The following is a 22,337-nucleotide window of genomic DNA, read 5'->3' on the forward strand; positions in this document are numbered from 1 at the left end:
CAGGGTCAGGAAGGCCCCAGATGTCAAAGCATCAAAATACAGGAAATAAAAAACACTGGTTACACTGCCACTGCTACTATAGTGGGATCTCTGTCCCTCTAATTTCTGCCTTTACTCCCAAACCTACAGAAATGACTGAGATAGCCAAAGGTAATCAGAACTATCTAGAAAATAGCAAAGAACAAGAAAGGAAGCAAAACAACAACAGTTCTGGTTCAAGGTGACAACATAGGAAAATCCTGATCTCACTTCTTCTCACACACTGAGTCTACAGCTACATACAGAACAATTTTCTCTTAAAAAAACCTAAAGACTGGCTAAGTGATGACCACATCAGGCAAACAAGAGGAAAACCACCTCAAACTGGGCTGGAGGCTGGGATACAATCTTGCCATAAACCCCATCCCCAGCACAGTGTCACTCAACCCAGAGAAAACTCAAAACCCGAAGCTTCTCCCTGAGGAGAAAAGGGTTTTATTTCCACATCAGTAACCTCAACTGTTAAGACCTGCACCAGAGAGATGACCCCCAACATCTTTGAAAACTAATGGGACCCACAAGACTGTAGTAATCTGGGAGACATTTCTTAAAGGGCCCATGCACTGAGAAGAGCACCAGGGCTTAGCTCATCCATCAGCCAATCACACCCAGACTTAAAGTGAAAGAGACTGGAAGATCAGGAACAAGACAAGGATGACCACTATCACCACTTTTATTCAACACAGTATTGGAAATCCTAGCCACGGCAATGAGACAAGAAATAGAAACAAAAGGGATCCAAGTTGAAAGGAAGAAGTAAAGCTGTCATTGTTTGCAGATGACATGATACTATACATAGAAAATCCTAAAGACACCACTGGAAAACTACTAGAACTCATCAATGAATACAGTAAAGTTGCATAATAAAAAATTAATATACAAAAATTTGTTGCATTTCAATACACTAACAAACTATCAGAGAAAATAAGAAAACAATCCCATGCAAAGAATGAAATACCTAGGATAAAATCTAAGGAGGTAAAATGTACTTGGAAAACTATAAGAAATTAATGAAAAAAAATTGAAGACAATACAAACAAATGGAAAGATATACCATGCTCATGGATTGGAAAAATTAATATTGTTAAAATGAACTTACTACCCAGGGCAGTCTACGGATTCAGTGCAATCCTTATGAAAATACCAATAGCATTTTTCACAGAACTAGAACAAATAATTCTGAAATTTCCATGGAAATACAAAAGACCCTAAATATCCAAAGCAATCTTGAGAGAGAAGAACAAAGCTGGAAGTATCACACTTCCTGAATTCAAACTATACTACAAAACTACAGTAGTGAAAAACCCACATTTATGCAGAAATTAACCTACAACAAAGGAGGCAAGAAAATACAGTGGGGAACAGATAACCTTTTTGGTAAATTGTGTTGGGAAAACTGGACAGGAACATACAAAAGAATCAAACAGGACAACTTTCTCACCCTTTATGTATAAATAAACTCATAATGGATTAAAGACTCAAATGTAAGACCTGAAATCATAAAACATCTAGAAGGAAACAGAGAGAGTGCATTCTTTGACATTCTTCTTAGCAATATATTTTTGGATATGTCTCCTTTGGCAAAGGAAACAAAAGAAAAAATAAACAAATGGAACCTAATCAAAGTAAAAAGGTTTTGCACAGTGGCAGAAACTATTGACAAAATGAAAAGGCCGCCTAATGAATGGGAACAGATATTTGCAAATGATATATCTGATGAGGGGTTAATATCCACAATATACAACTAAACATGAAAAAAAAACCCAATAAGCTGATTAAAACATGGGCAAAGGACCTGAAGAGTCTCCAAAGAAGACATATAGATGGCCAACAGGCACATGAAAAGATGCTCAACATTACTAATCATTAGAGAAATGCAAATCAGAGATACAATGAGATGCGACCTCACAACTTTCAGAATGGTTATTATCAAAAAGACAAGGAACAACGAGTGTCAGTGAAGATGTGGAGAAAAGGGAACCCTCATGCATTGTTGGTAGGAATTTAAATTGGTGCAGCCACTATGGAAGACAGTATGGAGATTTATCAAAAGCTAAAAGTAAAACTACCATATGGTCCAGCAATTCCACACCTGGGTATATATAAGAAGAAAAGGAAAACGCTAATTCAGAAGGCCAACAGCTGAAGTTTCTGTGGAAATTCTAGAGGCCAGAAGAGTGTGGCATCTGGCGTCATATATTTAAAGTGTAGTAACCTTAAATGAGTATAATCTATAAATATATTGAATCACTGTGTTGTACACCTGAAAACAATATAATATTGTAAATCAACTATACTTCAGTTTAAAAATAAGAAAAGAAATTACGTTTTTTCTCATGAATTCTCTTCAGGCTGAGTTAAAGCATACTTGTATCTTTTTGAATATTCCTAGGTGCACTTATTTTTTAAAAATCCTCCAGTATTGCATACAACACATTTACACAGTAGTACATTCTTCTTTTCTAAATATTAATGTGTGTGTTAACATGATCCACAAGAGTAATCCACAAGAGTCAAGTGAGATAAGCTGTTTATGGTAACTTCCTTATTTTGAGTTGATTCCATTTACAAGCAGTTCTATGTAGAAATGATTTTTGAAAAGACAAAGAAAATGATGTGTGAAACAGTAATGATCATGATAATGATGCACTCTTCTGGAAAGAGCTAAAAAGAAGCTAAAGTCAGAATTTTTTTTTTTTTTTTTTTTTTTTTTTTTGTGGTACATGGGCCTCTCGCTGTTGTGGCCTCTCCCGCTGTGGAGCGCAGGCTCCGGATGCACACACTCAGCAGCCATGGCTCAAGGGCCCAGCCGCTCTGCGGCATGTGGGATCTTCCTGGATCGGGGCACGAACCCATGTCCCCTGCATCGGCAGGTGGACTCTCAACCACTGCGCCACCAGGGAAGCCCCAGAATATTTTTATACATCAATTCTTTTGAGGTATACTCAGCATACAATAAAATGCACAGATTTAAGGATGCGGCTTGATGAGTTTTGACTTGTAAGCACCATCCTGTCTTAGTCAGTTTGGACTGCTATAATAAAATACCTTAGACTCGGTGGCTTATAAACAAGAATACTTAATTTCTCACAGTTCTGAAGGCTAGTAAGTCCAAGATCAAGGCACCAGCAGATTTAGTGTCTGGTGAGAACCACTTCCTGTCTCATGGATGACTCCTCACTGTAACCACACAGGGCAGAAGGGGTGAAGGATCTCTCTGAGTCCTCTTCTATAAAAGCACTAATCACCTTCCAAAGACCTCACCTGCTAATACCACCACCTTGGGGGTTAGGATTTCAAACGTTCATCTTGAGCACACCCCAATCAAGATTCAGAAGTTTCCCATCACTCCAGAAAGTTCCCTCCATCCCTCCATTCCCTCACATCAGGAAAACAGTGATTTAAATTCTGTTCCCCTATATTATTTTCTGGACTATTCCAGAACTTCATACAAATGAAGTCCTGTATGAAGTTTCTTTGGTCTGATTTCTTTCTATCATCATAATATCTATGAGATAGATACATCCATGTTCTTACACATGTCAGAAACTTGTTCAGATTTACTGAGGATTATCATACTAAATGAATATGCCAGTTTGTTTGCCATTCATCTATTCAGTGCTGGTTGTTTGTTTCCAGTCTGTGGAATAAACTTGTGAATAATGCTGCTATGAATATCCACATATGAATCACTGTGGGGAAAATCCTATGGCTAGAATCACTGAGACATAGGGCAAGTGAAGTTTAACTTTATTAGAAACTATTATTATCCACCCTACCTTTTCTACTCATGACACTATTCTTTTGTTCCGTTAATCACGCCCAACAATTCTATTTTTATAAAGTATGAGAGAATCTGATTCTTTCCTCAAAATTCTTACACAACGAAGCTTCCATTCTCCTCTCCATTTTGTAATTTCTTAATTACAAATTGAAGCCTTGTCTCATTTTGGTTTCAGGGAAAAAATGTCAATCACTGTCTTAAAATTGCACGACACACACTGATTCTTCCCCTGTGACTTCTCCAAGAGGCCGTGGGACCACTCAGCCCAAGATGGACACTCCATTTTTCCTAATTTCTCCCATGTTTCCTCCTCTCTAAGAGCCCTGTGCCAGGATCCCCAGGATCACTTAGCACAGCCCCTCCCCCTCATGAATACACCATTGTTATGTAAGAGCTTCCCCCTCCCTCCTCCACCTCTCTGGGCATGCCCAGCCTCCAGCCTCTCTCTGCTCTCCTCAGGACTAGACTGCTGTTTAGGTGTTGCTGTTCCAGGGATAGTCTTGCCTGCCTCCCGTTGGAGTGCATTTCTTTGGTCACAGGCTTCCTCACTCATGGGGCCTGCCTGGGCCCAGGCCCACCTGGCAGGTCATCTCTGGCTGCCTCTGCTCTGTCTACTCCTATTTCCGACCCGCTGCTCCCATGACTCCCCAGGTTGGCATTTCACTTCCTCTGAAATTGTGATCCCCAGGAAGGTGTCCCACAGAGTGCGTGGAGCCGCAACACAAGGCCAGCTCTCCTACAAGGTTTGCTTCAGTGGCCAAAGATACGTGCTTCACATGAGAGTCAAGAAGAGCTTGCTGCCCAGGCATTTTCCTATTCTCACCGATAACAACAAAGGTGCCATGCAGGAGGACTACCCTTTTATCCCCCGAGACTGTTACTACTTTAGCCACCTGGAAGGGGTTCCTGGGTCCATGGGCACACTGGACACCTGCTATGGGGGTCTGTGTGGCATGCTGCAGGTGGATGACTTCACTTAGGAAATCAAACCACTGGAGGCTTCTTCCAAACCTGATCATCTGATTTTCTTTTTAACATCTTTATTGGAGTATAATTGCTTTACAATAGTGTGTTAGTTTCTGCTTTATAACAAAGTGAATCAGTTATACATATACATATGTTCCCATATCTCTTCCCTCTTGCGTCTCCCTCCCTCCCACCCTTCCTATCCCACCCCTCTAGGTGGTCACAAACCACCTAGCTGATCTCCATGTGCTATGCAGCTACTTCCCACTAGCTATCTATTTTACATTCGGTAGTGTATATATATCCATGCCCCTCTCTCACTTTGTCACAGCTTACCCTTCCCCCTCCCCATATCCTCAAGTCCATTCTCTAGTAGGTGTGTGTCTTTATTCCCGTCTTACCCTAGGTTCTTCATGACCTTTTTTTCCCTTAGATTCCATATATATGTGTTAGCATACGGTGTTTGTTTTTCTCTTTCTGACTTACTTCACTCTGTATGACAGTCTCTAGATCCATCCACGTCTCTACAAATGACCCAATTTCGTTCCTTTTTATGGTTGAGTAATATTCCATTGTATATATGTACCATATTTTCTTTATCCATTCATCCTTCCATGGGCATTTAGGTTGCTTCCATGTCCTGGCTATTGTAAATAGTGCTGCACTGAACATTGGGGTGCATGTGTCTTTTTGAATTATGTTTTTTTCTGAGTATATGCCCAGTATATACTCAGAGATTGCTGAGTTATATGGTAATTCTATTTTTAGTTTTTTAAGGAAGCTCCATACTGTTCTCCATAGTGGCTGTATCAACTTACATTCCCACCAACAGTGCAAGAGCATTCCCTTTTCTGCACACCCTCTCCAGCATTTGTTGTTTGTACAATTTCTGATGATGCCCATTCTAACTGGTGTGAGGTGATACCTCATTGTAGTTTGATTTGCATTTCTCTAATAATTAGTGATGTTGAGCAGCTTTTCATGTGCTTCTTGGCCATCTGTATGTCTTCTTTGGAGAAATGTCTATTTAGGTCTTCTGCCCATTTTTTGATTGGGTTGTTTGTGTTTTTAACATTGAGCTGCATGAGCTGTTTATATATTTTGGAGATTAATCCTTTGTCCATTGATTCGTTTGCAGATATTTTCTCCCATTCTGAGAGTTGTCTTTTCATCTTCTTTATAGTTTCCTTGGCTGTGCAAAAGCTTTTAAGTCTCATTAGGTCCCATTTGTTTATTTTTGTTTTTATTTCCATTAGTCTAGGAGGTGGGTCAAAAAATATCTTGCTGTGATTTATGTCAGGGTGTTCTTTCTATGTTTCCCTCTAAGAGTTTTATAGTGTCCACTCTTACATTTAGGTCTCGAATCCATTTTGAGTTTATTTTTGTGTATGGTATTAGGGAGTGTTCTAATTTCATTCTTTTACATGTAGCTGTCCACTTTTCCCAGCACCACTTGTTGACGAGACTGTCTTTTCTCCATTGTATATCCTTGCCTCCTTTTTCATAGATTAGTGGACCATAGGTGTGTGGGTTTATCTCTGGGCTTTCTGTCTTGTTCTATATCTATATTTCTGTCTTTGTGCCAGTACCATATTGTCTTGATTACTGTAGCTTTGTAGTATAGTCTGAAGTCAGGGAGTCTGATTCTTCCAGGTCCATTTTTTTCCCTCAAGACTGCTTTGGCTATTCAGGGTCTTTTGTGTCTCCATACAGATTTTAAGATTTTTTGATCTAGTTCTATAAAAAATGTCATTGGTAATATGATAGGGATTGCACTGAATCTGTAGATTGCTTTGGGTGGTATAGTCATTTTCACAATATTGATTCTTCCAATCCAAGAACATGGTATATCTCTCCATCTGTTGGTATCATCTTTAATTTCTTTCATCAGTGTCTTATAGTTTTCTGCATACAGGTCTTTTGTCTCCCTAGGTAGGTTTATTCCTAGGTATTTTATTCTTTTTGTTGCAGTGGTAAATGGGAGTGTTTCCTTAATTTCTCTTTCAGAGTTTTCATCATTAGTGTATAGGAATGCAAGAGATTTCTGTGCATTAATTTTGTATCCCACAATGTTACCAAATTCATTGATTAGGTCTAGTAGTTTTCCAGTGGCATCTTTAGGATTCTCTGTGTATAGTATCATGTCATCTGCAAATAGTGACAATTTTACTTCTTCTTTTCCAATTTGAATTCCTTTTATTTCTTTTTCTTCTCTGATTTCTGTGGCTAGGACTTCCAAAGCTATGTTGAATTATAGTGGCGAGAGTGGACATCCTTGTCCTGTTCCTGATCTTAGAGTAAATTCATTCAGTTTTTCACCATTGAGAATGATGTTTGCTGTGCGTTTGTCATATATGGTCTTTATTATGTTGAGGTGGGTTCTCACTATATCCACTTTCTGTAGAGTTTTTAGCATAAATCAGTGTTAAATTTTGTCAAAAGCTTTTTCTGCATCTATTGAGATGATCGTATGGTTTTTAATCTTTCAATTTATTAATATGATGTATCACATTGACTGATTTGTGTATATTGCAGAATACTTGCATCCCTGGGACAAGTCCCACTTGATCATGGTGTATGTCCTTTTAATGTGTTGTTGGATTCTGTTTGCTAGTATTTTGTTGAGGATATTTGCATCTATATTCATCAGTGATATTGGTCTGTAATTTTCTTCTTTTTTTTTAGTATCCTTTTCTGGTTTTGGGATGAGGGTGATGGTGGCATCATAGAATGAGTTTAGGCATGTTCTTTCCTCTGCAATTTTTGGAAAAGTTTGAGATGGGTGGGTGTTAGCTCTTCTCTGAATGCTTGAAAGAATTCACCTGTGAAGCCATCTGGTCCTGGACTTTTATTTATTGGCAGATTTTTAATCACAGTTTCAATTTCCTTACTTGTGATTGGGGTGTTCATATTTTCTGTTTCTTCCTGGTTCAGTCTCGGAAGGTTATACCTTTCTAAGAATTTTTCCATTTCTTCCAGGTTGTCCATTTTATTGGCATAGAGTTCCTTGTAGTAGTCTCTTAGGATGCTTTGTATTTCTGCGGTGTCTGTTGTAAGTTCTCCTTTTTCATTCTAATTTTATTAATTTGTGTCCTCTCCCTCTTTTTCTTGATGAGTCTGCCTAATGGTTTATCAATTTTGTTTATCTTCTCAAAGAACCAACTTTTATTTTTATTGATCTTTGCCATTGTTTTCTTTGTTTCTATTTCATTTATTTCTTCTCTCATCTTTATGTTTTCCTTCCTTGTACTAATTTTGGATTTTGTTTGTTCTTCTTTCTCTTGTTCCTGTAGGTGTAAGGTTAGATTTGTTATTTGAGATTTTTCTTGTTTCTTGAGGTAGGCTTGTATTGCTATACACTTCCCTCTTAGAACTGCTTTTGCTGCATCCCATAGGTTTTGGATCGTTGTGTTTTCATTGTCATTTGTCTCTAGGTATTTTTTGATTTCCTCTTTGATTTCTTCAGTGATCTCTTGCTTATTTAGTAATGTATGTTTAGCCTCCATGTGTTTGTGTTTTTTACGTTTTTTTCCCTGTTATTGATTTCTAATCTCATAGCATTGTCATCAGAAAAGATGCTTGAGATGATTTAATTTTCTTAAATTTACTGAGGTTTGATTTGTGACCCAAGATGTGATCTATCCTGGAGAATGTTCCATATGCACTTGAGAAGAAAGTGTAATCTGCTGTTTTTGGATGGAGTGTCCTATAAATATGAATTAAATCTATCTGGTGTATTGTGTCATTTAAAGCTTGTGTTTCCATATAATTTCTGTTTGGATGACCTGTCCATAATTGTAAATGAGGTGTTAACGTCCCCCAGTATTATTGTGTTACTGTCGATTTCCTCTTTAATAGCTGTTAGCAGTTGCCTCATGTATTGAGGTGCTCCTATGTTGGGTGCATATATATTTATTATTGTTATACCTTCTTGCATTGATCCCGTGATCATTATGTAGTGTCCTTCCTTGTCTCTTGTAACATTCTTTATTTTAATCTCTGTTTTATCTGATATGAGTATTGCTACTCCAGCTTTCTTTTGATTTCCATTTGCATGGAATATCTTTTTTCCATCCCCTCACTTTCAGTCTGTACGAGGCCCTAGTTGTGAAGTGGGTCTCTTGTAGACAGCATATATGTATGTATATATATATATATGTGTATATATATATATATATATATATATATATATATATATATATATATGTGGGTCTTGTTTTTGTATCCATTCAGTGAGCCTGTGTCTTTTGGTTGGAGCATTTAATCCATTCACGTTTAAGGTGATTATCGATATGTATGTTTCTATTACCATTTTCTTAATTGTTATGCATTTGTTTTTGTAGGTCCTTTTCTTCTCTTGTGTTTCCCACTTAGAGAAGTTTCTTTAGCATTTGTTGTAGAGCTGGTTTGGTGGTGCTGAATTCTCTTAGCTTTTGCTTGTCTGTAAAGGTTTTGATTTCTCCGTCAAATTTGAATGAGATCCTTGCCAGGTAGAGTAATCTTGGTTGTAGGTTCTTCCCTTTCATCACTTCAATTATATCATGCCACTCCCTTCTGGCTTGTACAGTTTCTGCTGAGAAATCAGCTGTTAACCTTATGGGAATTCCCTTGTATGTTATGTGTCCTTTTTCCCTTGTTGCTTTCAAGAATTTTTCTTTTTCTTTAATTTTTGTCAATTTGATTACTATGTGTCTCAGTGTGTTCCTCCTTGGGTTTATCCTGCCTGGGACTCTCTGCGCTTCCTGGACTTGGGTGGCTATTTCCTTTCCCATGTTAGGGAAATTTTCCACTATAATCTCTTCACATATTTTCTCGCATCCTTTCTCTCTCTCGTCTCCTTCTGGGACCCCTATAAAGCGAATATTGTTGTGTTTAATGTTGTCCCAGAAGTCTCTTAAGCTGCCTTCATTTCTTTTCATTCTTTTTTCTTTATTGTGTTCCATGGCAGTGAATTCTACCATTCTGTCTTTCAGGTCACTTATCCGTTCTTCTACCTCAGTTATTCTGCTATTGTTTCCTTCTAGTGTATTTTTCATTTCATTTATTGTATTGTTCATCAGTTTGTTTGTTCTTTAATTCTTCTAGGTGTTTGTTAAACATTTCTTGCATCTTCTCGATCTTTATCTCCATTCTTTTTCCGAGGACCTGGATCACCTTCACTATCAGTATTCTGAATTCTTTTTCTGGAAGTTTGCCTATCTCCACTTCATTTAGTTGTTTTTCTGGGGTTTTATCTTGTTCCTTCATCTGGTACATAGCCCTGTGCCTTTTCATCTTGTCTATCTTTCTGTGAAATGTGGTTTTCTGCAGGCTGCATGATTTTAGTTCTTGCTTCTGCTGTCTGCCCTCTGGTGGTTGAGGCTATCTAAGAGACTTGTGTAGGTTTCCTGATGGGAGGAACTGGTGGTGGGTAGAGCTAGCTGTTGCTCTGGTGGGCAGAGCTCAGTAAAACTTTAATCTGCTTGTCTGCTGATGGGTTGGGCTGGTTTCCCTCCCTGTTGGTTGTTTGGCCTGAGGTGACCCAACACTGGAGCCTACCAGGCTCTTTGGTGGGGCTAATTGCGGACTCTGGTAGGGCTCAAGCCAAGGAGCACTTCCCAGAACTTCTGCTGCCAGTGTCCTTGTCCTCATGGTGAGCCACAGCCACCACATACCGCTGCAGGAGACCCTCCAACACTAGCAGGTAGGTCTGGTTCAGTCTCCTATGGGGTCACTGCTCCTTCCTCTGGGTTCTGATGCACACACTACTTTGTGTATGCCCACCACGAGTGGAGTCTCTGTTTTCCCCAGTCCTGTGAAAGTCCTGATATCAAATCCCGCTAGCCTTCAACGTCTGATTCTCTAGGAATTCCTCCTCCTGTTGCCGAACCCCCAGGTTTGGAGGCCTAACGTGGGGCCCAGAACCTTCACTCCAGTCATTGGACTTCTGTGGTATAATTGTTCTCCAGTTTGTGAGTCACCCATCCAGCAGTTACGGGATTTGATTTTATTTTGATTGCACCCCTCCTAATGTGTCATTGTGTCTTCTCCTTTGTCTTTGGATGTGGGGTGTCTTTTTTGGTGAGTTTCAGTGTCTTCCTGTCGATGATTGTTCAGCAATTAGTTGTGATTCCGTTGCTCTCGCAAGAGGGAGTGAGCGCACGTCCTTCTCCGCCATCTTGAACCAATCTCCAACACCATTATTTCTTGCTGATCCAAAGGCACTTGTTGAAACTAAATTGTGTCTTCCCAGCAGGAGAGCACTTTGGTTTCGAATTGAGCAGTCCATTTGCTAAAGCATGATAACCGTGGTCCCTATAGCCTTTTTTCTCTCTTCCATTTTTCCATTATCTACGGGTATCATTATGGATCTGTTTGCATTTGTGAAGGACTTTCTTGTCCCTCAAGCTATGTAATTTATAGTCTCATACATTTGAGTGTATGTGATTTTCTCTTTGGTTATCATGCTATCTCTAAAATCTTGAACTGCTTTTTTTTTTTTGAGGAAAACTCAATTTGTGTCCTTCTATACAATACATGGATATAAGCACAAAATTTCCTTAAAGAGCTTGCAACCCTGAGGCAATGTCCTTGGGTATATAAAGTACATAGCAATAGCAAATGAAATCTGAGCCCCAGGAATGAAAATGGACCTCAAAAACATAACTTAATATTTATTCAATTGCACACATACCAGTAATATTCTATGCCTCATCTAGTCTCTTAATCCAACTACCTCAACTGCCTTGCAGTTTGCACATTGGACAGCCTGACTCTCCACATATATTTCATCATATACAATGCCTTCCTTTACAACTGAAATGTGATAAATTAACATGGGATTTACATATAGGGATTTCTATATGGTGAGTGCATTGCCAGAAAACACACCCAGCTTTTGACAACAGCATCTGCCCACATAAAAACTTTGACTCCCAGTTGGAACTGGATGCCATCTGACCATAGTAACATTGTGGTCCTTGGGGGTCCCCTGGGATCCACCAGAGGTGAGGTTTTTCATCTAATCTGAGGACTGCATCAAGGGTGTGGCTGACTGGAAGAGCTGGAAGGTCGTGGTGACTGCATTAAAGAACCAGTGAATGTGGTGTTCTCAGTCGCTCAGGATGCACAAGCATCTACTGTGCAGATGGGACGACAGCTAGGTTGACTGTGGAGACTGGGGGCAGGAGCAGGGGCAGGTGGGCCTGTGTATAAGGAGAACATTGTGCTTCTTATTCATCAACTTAATGGATGGCCAAAGATCCTGGAGACCTTTCCTGAATATTCAATTTCCCCAAAGTTTCATAAACTGGTGAGGGCAAATGCTTATGAGAAACTAAAGGCGAGTTCACTAATTATTTATATATTATCATCTTCCCTCTGAGGATAACATAGAAGTGTAAATTAAAAAGCAGATAAACTGGGACGAAGTGACAAGAGTGGCATGGACTTATGTATACTACCAAATGTAAAATAGATAGCTAGTGGGAAGCAGTCGCATAGCACAGGGAGATCAGCTCGGTGCTTTGTGCTTTTTGACAACCTAGAGGGGTGGGATAGGGAGGGTGGGAGGGAGACGCTAGAGGGAGAAGATATGGGGATATATGTATATGTATAGCTGATTCACTTTGTTATAAAGCAGAAACTAACACACCATTGTAAAGCAATTATACTCCAATAAAGATTAAAAAAAAAAAAGGCAGACAAATGCCTATAAAGTGACTCAAGCTAGAGAGTGACTTTTGCCTTTAAACAATTGTCAGGCCTGAAAAGCAAATCTTGCAAGCAAAATCTAACTTGGCCCACTGATACACAGTGATCCTGAGTTCCTCCTCGATTCACAAAGTCTGTTTTTCTGAGGAATATATCCTTCATTAATATTCATTTTGTGTCATAATTATTACAAAGGGTGACCAGTGCAGCTTTATCCTCATTTCAAGCAGTGACTCTACCCTGGTCCTACTGTCTGTCCTCTCGCTTCACTTATCAGAACTCCTGCGTGGCCAGCGGAAGCTGGATATGTTTTCATTCAGTGCATAGATCCTTGGGGAGAACTCTTCAAATTCTCCCAGAACTTGTTCATCACACTCCACTGCCCTGGCACTGTCCACGGGGATGCAGTTAAATGCTTTCAGCTGGTTGCCTGAGGTGAAGCCTGTGGCTTTCATACCGAGGAACTCTTCTGCTTGCTCCATGGCACAGCAGAGCTCGGCTTCAGACCCAGGGTGGAAATCCCCTCCCATCCCCGTCTCTGGAAGCAGGGTGCTGGAGGAGCCGGCCTGCTCACTGGGCAGGAGGGTGCCACTGACTGTGGCTGGAGACCCCGAGAGGGCTTGTCCCTGTTCCTGGCTAGTGTTCACACTCACTTGGCCTCCATGTAATCTGTCTCCCAGATCTACCCCCTTTTTCTTGTTTTCTTTGGAGGTGTCTAAGGAGGAAGACAGAGACGTCGTCTTTCTGTCAGATTCTCCCATGGAGGGGATGGTGGTCACAGGCTGGGCAAATACCGAGTTGTAACTGGGGGGAGGGATTTTTGTACTCACGTCTCTCATTCCCTGAGCTGGCCCGTTTCCGGTGTCCTTTGTCTGGTGAAGGGATCCCCCAGAGAAGCCTACATCTGCACCCCCAAATATGGAGCTTTGTATCTTTGGAACAGGGATTGCACAGGAGGTGTGATGTCTGTCGCACCTCCCCACTAGTCCGTGCTCCATGAAGTTTTTCAGGTTAGGGAGGGCTTGCCTCAAGTCTGGAGTCCCTAGTCCATGTTGATATCTTAGCTGTGCTATATTTTTGTTCAGAAGATAGACACTGTAATCAAACAGCCACTTCTCCCCTCCTTTTGGGTATAATGGAAAATCTCATTTTCAGCTTGTCATTAATATTATCTTTGACTGTTGATCTAGATCCCTTAAAATTATAGGATATCTAAGGGGCACTTGTAGGAAAAAGGAAATCATGGATACCAAATGTGCAGTGTGTAAACAAGGGTGACAGCAATGCTTCCATCATCTTTTGCTTGGAAGTCCTCAGAATTGGGCAATGTGAGGATGCATGTGGTCTGTCAGTCCATTTTGTACTTCTAAATAACATTTGATGTTTCAGGTTTAGGCCACACTTTTTTGAAAGGTGGCTGTCTCATGTTAAGACCTAAGATGAATATTCCTAAAAAGCAGTTTCTAACTGGTGCCAGACCTGTGAGATAGATTAAGTATAGCCTAGTTAACATGGTTGGATTACTCCCAATCAAACAAGGGCAGAAAAGCAAGGGAGCTTAAAAGAAAGGAGAGATCAGGCTAGTAAGGATGTTAGGAAGGAGTGGGGTTATGAGAGACAGAAACAGAGGTAGAGAGAAGGTCAAGGGCTTTGAGAGGAGAAGAAGGTTGACGTTTAAAGAGGCCTCAAAATATTGGAATCTGTTTAATGTATTTCCTTTCTTGTCTTCTTTGTACCAACTGAGGTAGGCTGCCCGTGGTGTGATGGCTATTCTAATGCCCTTTCTTCTAAGTGCCACACTCACAAGTCTGACACACCCAAGAAACTAAATTTGAGATGGTACTGAATGAACACATGCTACTTTGAGAAGAAATTAATAGAGAAAGGGTCCTTCTGACAGACCATATTTCTAGAGCAAATCTGACCAGCAATTTGGGTAAAATAGGAGTTTCCCCAGGTAAAAGAAATCTGAGGTAGAAAGAGGGAAATGACCTACTTTAGGAAAAATGCCTAATTTTCTGCTCGTCCAAAGATCTCCAGAAAGCAAAAGGAAAATACTGACCTCAGCCTGACAAAAGTTTGACCTTCAAGAGATTCACAGCCCTGCAACTCCAAACTATGAAAAAACAAATAAACAAACAAAAAAAAATGAAGAGGAGGAGGACTTACCTCCACACCAAAGAAAATTAGGGTTCTTTGATCAGTTCTGTGTTTGACCCCATCAGGCAGTGTTGGAAATGTTTCCACCCTCTCCCCAAGCAATGGCACCATTTTTTTTTTTAAGATTTATGTGACTCCAATAGAGGATAAATCTTCATTGAGTTGAGGCATATCAGAGAACAACAGCAGTCCAGGTGACTTCACAGCTGAAGCAGGCTCAGGGTTTCTGTAAGAGGAAGAATTGGAGGAACTGTCCTGTATTTTAACTTTAGCAGCAGTTTCACCTTTAACCAAAATTAGTGCCTGAGGCTCTTTCCTATTATCCTGCCCCTTGAAGGAGTCCCGATAACCAACAGAACACCATTGCTGAGAATTGTTTCTGCAAGACTTGTGGTAGTTTTATATACTCACGGGGTATGAGTATAAGAAAGGAGAAAGTAGATGGGGAAGAGTACAACATACAGGAAAAACAGGAGACTCTTCATATTGTTTATTTAAAAATTTTGCATCTTTATACTCGAGGAGTCTGAGACTCTCAGGTCAAGATTGTTGCACAAGTCCATTCCAGTTACCATTGCCCAAGCAAAGGAGTTCCAGGAGTCTGGCAAGAGTATCACCTGGGTTCCACAGGTAATCCTCCAAGCCTCTACTGAGGAATAGCAGCCTTAACTCCCCTGCTACTCCAGGTCAGTGACTCTATCCGTAATGGTGACTCCTGCTCTCACAAGCTAGTCTTTGGACATATGATGACTGAGGAGCCTTGATGGCCAATGTACCTTGCAGTTCCATGGCATTCATGCTGTATCCCTGGCAAAAGTGCATTCTCTGTGGACCAAGACCTACCTACAGCCCTGGAGAATACACAGTTGCTAGGAGGGCAAGCAGAAAAACCACCAGTGGATCATTAAGAGTCATGGTAAGTAGGACCACCCAACTTCTACTCCTTGCTTCCCGGTCCCATATATTCCTCATAATGGATATACAGTACCGTATAGCAGTCTTTGATTGAACATACACACTGTACCCTGAAGGATGGCACTCTATCCTTCCAGGATATTGTTTCTGAGCTGATGTTTCGGCTGTGCCTTCAGTAGGTCATTGCAGTGCAGTGTGCGGGTGGTTGCCAGTGGATATTTGATGCGAGGCAAACAATGGATTCCATTGGGATGGGCCCATTCCTTTACCTCATTCCCTGAAGGCTGAGGTCTCTGTTCACATCCTAAGCCACGTGGGATTCCATGGTTAAAGATCACACATTTCATCAGCAGGCCCCCAATACTGGTGCTGGCTGTGGCTCTGCAGGCACAAAAGGCTACTTATCACATCTAGAGTTGATATCTATTCTTGTGAGGACCAAACGCTGGCCCTTCCAGATGGGAAGGGGCCCACGGTAGTTGACTTTCCACCAGTTAGCTGCTAGGTCTTCTTGAGGAATAGTGACTTCCAGGACTTCAGCAATGATCTTTGTTGTTGGCAAGTTGGACATTTAGAGACGGTAGTACCTGGACTGACTTTCTTGGCAAGTGGGAGTCCATGCTATTGAGCTCAGTGAAGCCACTACCTCTGCCACCATGGACACTCTGTTCATGTGCCCATTGTGCCAATTCCATGGTGGTTAATGGTGAAGATTGTCTAATGTTGATTGGCTGAGTCATTTTGTCTGCCTGGTTGCTCAGGACCTTTTCCAGGATGGATGCTTCTTGATAGGCATGAAGCTGTGCTACAAAAATCCAATCAAAAATGGGAAGAAGACCAACATGGACATTTCTCCAAAGAAGACATGCAGGTGGCCAACAGGCACATGAAAAGATGCTCAACATCACTAATTATTAGAGAAATGCAAGTCAAAACCACAATGAGGTATCACCTCACAAATGTCAGAATAGCTATATCAAAAATCTACAAATTATAAATGCTGGAAAAGATGTGGGAAAAACGGAACTCTCGTGCACTATTGATGGGAATGTAAATTGGTGCAGTCACCATGGAAAACAGTATGGATGTTCCTTAAAAATCTAAAAATAGAGCTACCATAAGATTCAGCAATTCCACTCCTGGGTATATACCCGCAAAAACCAAAAATATTAATTCAAAAATATACATGTACCCCAATGTTCATAGCAGCACTATTTACAATAGCCAAGACATGGAAACAACCCATGTGCCCATCTACAGACGATTGGCTTAAGAAGATGTAATACACACACACACACACACACACACACACACACACACACACCCTGGAATAGTACTCAGCCATAAAAAATGAAATACTGACATTTGCAACAACATGGATGGAACTAAAGAATATCATACTAAGTAAAGAACATCAGACAGAGAAAGACAAATATTATATGATATCACTTATACGTGGAGTCTAAAAAATAATACAAATGAATCTATATACAAAACAGAAACAGACTCACAGACATAGAAAACAAACGTATGGTTACCAAAGGGGGAAGGGAGGGAGTAGAGGGATAAATTAGGAGTTTGGGATTAAGAGATACAAACTGCTGTACACAAAATGGATAAGCAAAAAGGATTTATTGTAGAGCACAGGGAACTCTATTCAATATCTTCTAAAAACCTATAATGGAAAATAATCTGCACTATATAGAGATAGACAGAGAGATATACAGGTACAGATATAGAGAGGTATATATCTGAATCATTTTGCTATACAAATGAAACTAACACAATATTGTAAATCAACTATACTTCAAAAAGAAAAGCTTCACACTTCCTGACTCAAGCTATATGAGCAGCCACAGAGCTCTACTCTAGAACACCTTTTCTCTGATGCTCTAGTCCTTTTTATTCTAGGCCCTGACCAGCTCATCAGGCTCTTGGCCACCTCAAGTAATCTAATTAGAAACCTTCCACGTAGCGTAGACAACCAAGGTACTAGACCTAAAACTGCCCAAGAATATGTTTTTTTATTATTTCTCTCTTTTTAGAGTCATCCTTGAAGAGGAATGTTATGCAGTCATCTTGCATGTTTGGTTTCAACCCACATACCAAGCCTACCCATCCATACACCAAAGTCAGGCATTTTATTCCTCATTTAGCTGACTGAACAAAACCCCCATGTGGGCATATATGGAAGCTGAGTGAAGTGACTAGTGAAACCATGGTGAGTGATATGATGACTTCAAATACCCGCTCATACAACGTACCCATGTCTTCTCCTCTTGTATGAGCTTGGTATTGGATGTTCTATTTTGAGTTTTCTGTGAATTGCTGCCAGATCCATCTGATTTTATGGATTGGCAGCCCCAAAGAAACCTAGCTGATACTTGCCGATTCAGGACACGTGCTCATACGGGGCCACATGGACTAAAAGCTCATTTTGCTCAGGTTCCCCCAATGCACCGAGAGCTGTTTCTCCATAGTCTCCATGACACAGATGGCATGGCCTTGTTTCAAAACCCTACGGCCTACGTTGTGATTCTCCTTTGGGGCCTGCCACAGATTCCACAGCACATCTTTACTCCTACCACCAGTTTCCCACTGGGTCAAAGACATCAGCTGTGCCAGACTTTATGGCCCAAATTATGGCTCTGCTTACACAGGCTAGCAAGAAAGCAAGGCCCTTCCTTGCTTTGTGTTCCCACTTCATTATCATCCAGCATAGTATTCATAGGTGTGAAATGTTTGCTTCAATAACCCAAAGCAGCATATATATCAGCCATCACATTCCTTGTGGTAGGGAAGGCACCATGAAGCAACTTGCCTTTAATCTCGGGGTATGCCTGAACATGACCTACACCACTGTAACCCTAAATATTCCAGTAATGTGAATTGTCCCTGAATCTTTGTAGGGTTTATCTCTTAACCTTGGAATGTGTATCTCCTTATAAGACTTGTAATGGATTAACCAACTCATGTTCGCCTGGTCCCATCAGCATGATGCTCTTGATATCATGAATCAGTACGATGTCTTCTGCAGGTTCTGAGACTCTAGATCTGTTCAGATAATATTATGTCAGATGCAAGGAGGTGAACATGGCCCTGGAGGCAAGTACACAAATATGGTTATCCATGCCACGTGAATGCTACCATTTTTTGATACTCTTTTCTGATCAATATAGAAATTAAGTTTACCAAATCAATGGCTGTGTGCCAAGGCACCTGAGGTCATTTTAATATCCTCTAGGAATGATACTATTTCTGATCCAGCACCCACAATAAGACATTCTCCTTGGGAGAGTTGGTTGTCTACAATCCCTCATTAGGATTGATTAGGTTTCTGTTAGGGCCAGACTGGTGATTTCAGTGGAGATATGATATGTACAAGCACTGCTGCCTCTTTTTGTCTTTAATGGTGACCCTTGTGTCCATCTTCCCACCGTGAACACAATATTGACTTTGATTCACTATCTTGGCCAGGGCCAGAGGTATGTTTAAGAGGCTTCCACCTGCACAGTGATGATGATAGCTTTTATTCCGCATGCCAAGGACTTTATAAGGACATTATCCCCACTGCCTAAGATACCAATCCCAATTATATACCTGGGGACTTGGAGGCATGACCACTGGGTTGGACTACAGACCACTGAACACATTGTAAAATGTATGCCAGCTAGGACACCACTTATTTCCTGATGTCATAAGCTCCCACTATTTCAGGGTCTATGAAAATGCTTTGGAGTCTGAGCATCAATATCAGTGCAGACACTGTGTCCAATAATCTTCTCAATTCTAGTTGTTTCTCTATCCCTACCATATTGTCTCCCAAGGAGATGGTTGTAGATTTCTTGGGGAAAGGACTGGGAGACTTACTACATAATCTATTTGTCATGATGTTGATATGTCCTTCCTCCTAGAAACCCAGTGGTCTCTTTAGTCAACAGATTATGTATTTGAAAATCGGCTTTGTTCCATGAACTGAACAGGCATCACTATTTTCTTTTTTTTTTTCTTCTTCTTCTTTTTTTTTTTTTTTTGGTGCAACCATTCTCAGTCTCCCGCTCCTCCAACTTTGCCTTCTTCTGATTATAGGTGTTAAGCAGCACTCTCTTTGGCTCCTCATCTGTTTGTCTTAGAATGACATTGTCTGTTAGCCCTTCAGAAGTCCTTAGGTAAAAGGTAAATCACTTCAGCAGCCCCTCCAATATTGGCAATTTTGATGCTGATTCTGGTACCCTAGTTTCAGGCTCTTAAGTGCAGCCCCTGACCTCTGTTACTTGGGAGAACTCATTATCCTCAGAGCTCTTAACAAACACTGGTCTGTGACAATGTATCATCGAACTGTTCTACAGATGAGGAACTCAGCTGAACTCCTTAAAGATGATGTTGCCCCTTGCACCAGTACATTTTAAATAATTTGTATTGATGTATAATTGACATATAGCATTCTATTAGTTTCAGGTTTACAACATCAGTAATCATTAGGGATATTCCACACTTGTCAGAATGGCTATCATCAAAAAGACAACAAATAACAAGTGTTGGCAAGATGTGGAGAAAAGGGAACACTCGTACACTGTTGGTGGGAATGTAAATTGGTGCAGCCACTGTGGAAAAGAGTGTGGAGGTTCCTCAAAAAATGAAAAATAGAACTACCGTACAATCCAGCAGTTCCCTTCCTGGTTACTTATCCAGAGAAGATGAAAATACTAATTTTAAAAGATATGTGTACCCCAATGTTCATTGCAGCATTACTTACAATAGCCAAGATATGGGAGCAACCTAAGGGTCCATCCATAGATGAATAGAAAAAGACGATGTGATATATATGTGTATATACATATATATATATATATGTGTGTGTGTGTGTGTGTATATATATATAGGTATGTATATATAGGTATTTATATATATGTGGTACGTATTTTATATATATATATATATATATATACACAATACAATATATCTATAAAGTAAAATATTACTCAGCCATAAAAAAGAATGAAATCTTGTCATTTGTGTCAACATGAATGGCCTTAGGGGGTATTATGCTTAGTGAAATAAGTCAACCAGAGAAAGACAAATATTATATGATTTCAGTTTTATGTGAAATCTAAAAATCAAGACAGGACTTCCATGTTGGCACAGTGGTTAAGAATCCATCTGCCAATGCAGGGGACACGGGTTCGAGCCTTGGTCTGGGAAGATCCCACATGTCGCAGAGCAACTAATACCTTGTGTCACAACTACTGAGCCTGCGCTCCAGAGCCCACGAGCCACAACTACTGAGCCTGCTTGCCACAGCTACTGAAGCCTGCGTGTCTAGATCCTATGCTCCGCAACAAAGAGAAGCCATCACAATGAGAAGCCCACGCACTGCAATGAAGAATAGCCCCTGCCCGCTGCAACTAGAGAAAGCCCGTGCACAGCAATGAAGACCCAATGCAGCCCAAAATAAAAATAAATACAATAAATAAATTTATTTTAAAAATAAATAAAAATAAATAAAAATCAAGACAAATGAACAAACATAACAAAATAGAAACATAGTCATAGATACAAAGAACAGATGGTTGCCAGAGGGGAGGCAGGGGAGGAGAGATTGAGAGGTAGAAACTTCCAGTTACAGAATTAATGAGTCATGGGTATGACATGTACTCTGTGGAGTATATAGTCAATAATTATGTAAAGTCTTTGTATGGTGACAGATGGTAAGTAGACTTACCATGGTGATCATTTTGAAATGTATAGAAATATGGAATCACTGTGCTATATACCAGGAACTAATATAGCGTTGTTGGTCAATTATACCTCAAAACAAACAGACAAATAAAGAAACAAACTCACAGAAAACGAGATCAGATTTGTGCTTACCGCAGGCAGGGTTGCTGGGAGGGATGAAGTTAGTCAAAAAGTACAAACTTCTAGTTTTATGATAAATAAATACAGGGATGTAGTGTACCACAGGATAAATATAATTAACACTGCTGTGTGTTATATATGAAAGTCGTTAAGAGAGTAAATCCCGAGGTCTCATCACAAGGAAAATATAATTTTTTCTAATTGTTTAATATTGTATCTTTACGGGATGGATGTTTACTAAACTTATTGTGGTAATCATTCCATGATGTAAGTTACATCATTATGCTGTACATTTATACAGTGCTGTATGTCAATTACATCTCAATAAACTTGGAAGAAAACATTGTAATTAAAAAATATAAAATAAAAATTGTATAGATAAAGCTTTAAAAAAATAAATAAAGTGAAGGAGGCTCACCTGCTTATATTAAAGCATCAGCCTGAGGGGCAGGCATCTAATTTAACACATACATCTGGGAGCCTGCTGGAATACTCTCCAGGGACAGAGACTGGCAGGTGCCATCTTTGCATTCTCCCTTTGCCATGCTCCAGAGCACCAGTATCTCCTGGAAGGGAGCTTTTACATGCCATGTGTCTGCTGCCCAGATCTTTGCTGCTGCTGCCAAAGGCATGCATCTTAACTGCATGGCTCTGGAGGCCAGGGGAGTTTGTGTTCCTGTCCCATGGGACTGTAATAATTGATGTCACCTAGAAAGGAGCTCATACCCCTCTGTCTGGCACCCAGATACTTGTGGCTGCTGCCAGGAGATACCTCTACATTGCCTGGCTCTGGAGGACAGTGGGGCTTAACCTCTTGGGTCCCACAGGATTGTAGCCAAGAGAGAAAGAGTTCTTAAACAGCTACCACCCCCAGGATACAGCAAAAGGCAACAGACCCAAAAGCTTGGTCTTTCTGTGAAGG

General features: G+C 40.3%; 1 protein-coding gene and 1 pseudogene across 1 annotated transcript in view; one reads left to right on the top strand and one right to left on the bottom strand.

Moving 5' to 3' along the window:
• SYNJ2BP (synaptojanin 2 binding protein) overlaps positions 1-2,325 on the top strand; it is a 45,973-nt gene extending 43,648 nt beyond the window's left edge. The window contains exon 6 of the transcript XR_009531717.1: positions 130-2,325. The gene's annotated coding sequence lies outside the window, so the exon portion shown is untranslated. The remainder of the gene's footprint in view (positions 1-129) is intronic.
• A 10,422-nt stretch (positions 2,326-12,747) lies between these two features.
• On the bottom strand, positions 12,748-13,740 carry LOC132489080 (UV radiation resistance-associated gene protein-like; annotated as a pseudogene).
• Positions 13,741-22,337: the final 8,597 nt, after the last annotated feature.

The sequence above is a fragment of the Mesoplodon densirostris genome, chromosome 4, assembly GCF_025265405.1.
Source record: "Mesoplodon densirostris isolate mMesDen1 chromosome 4, mMesDen1 primary haplotype, whole genome shotgun sequence".
Lineage (NCBI taxonomy): Eukaryota > Metazoa > Chordata > Mammalia > Artiodactyla > Ziphiidae > Mesoplodon > Mesoplodon densirostris.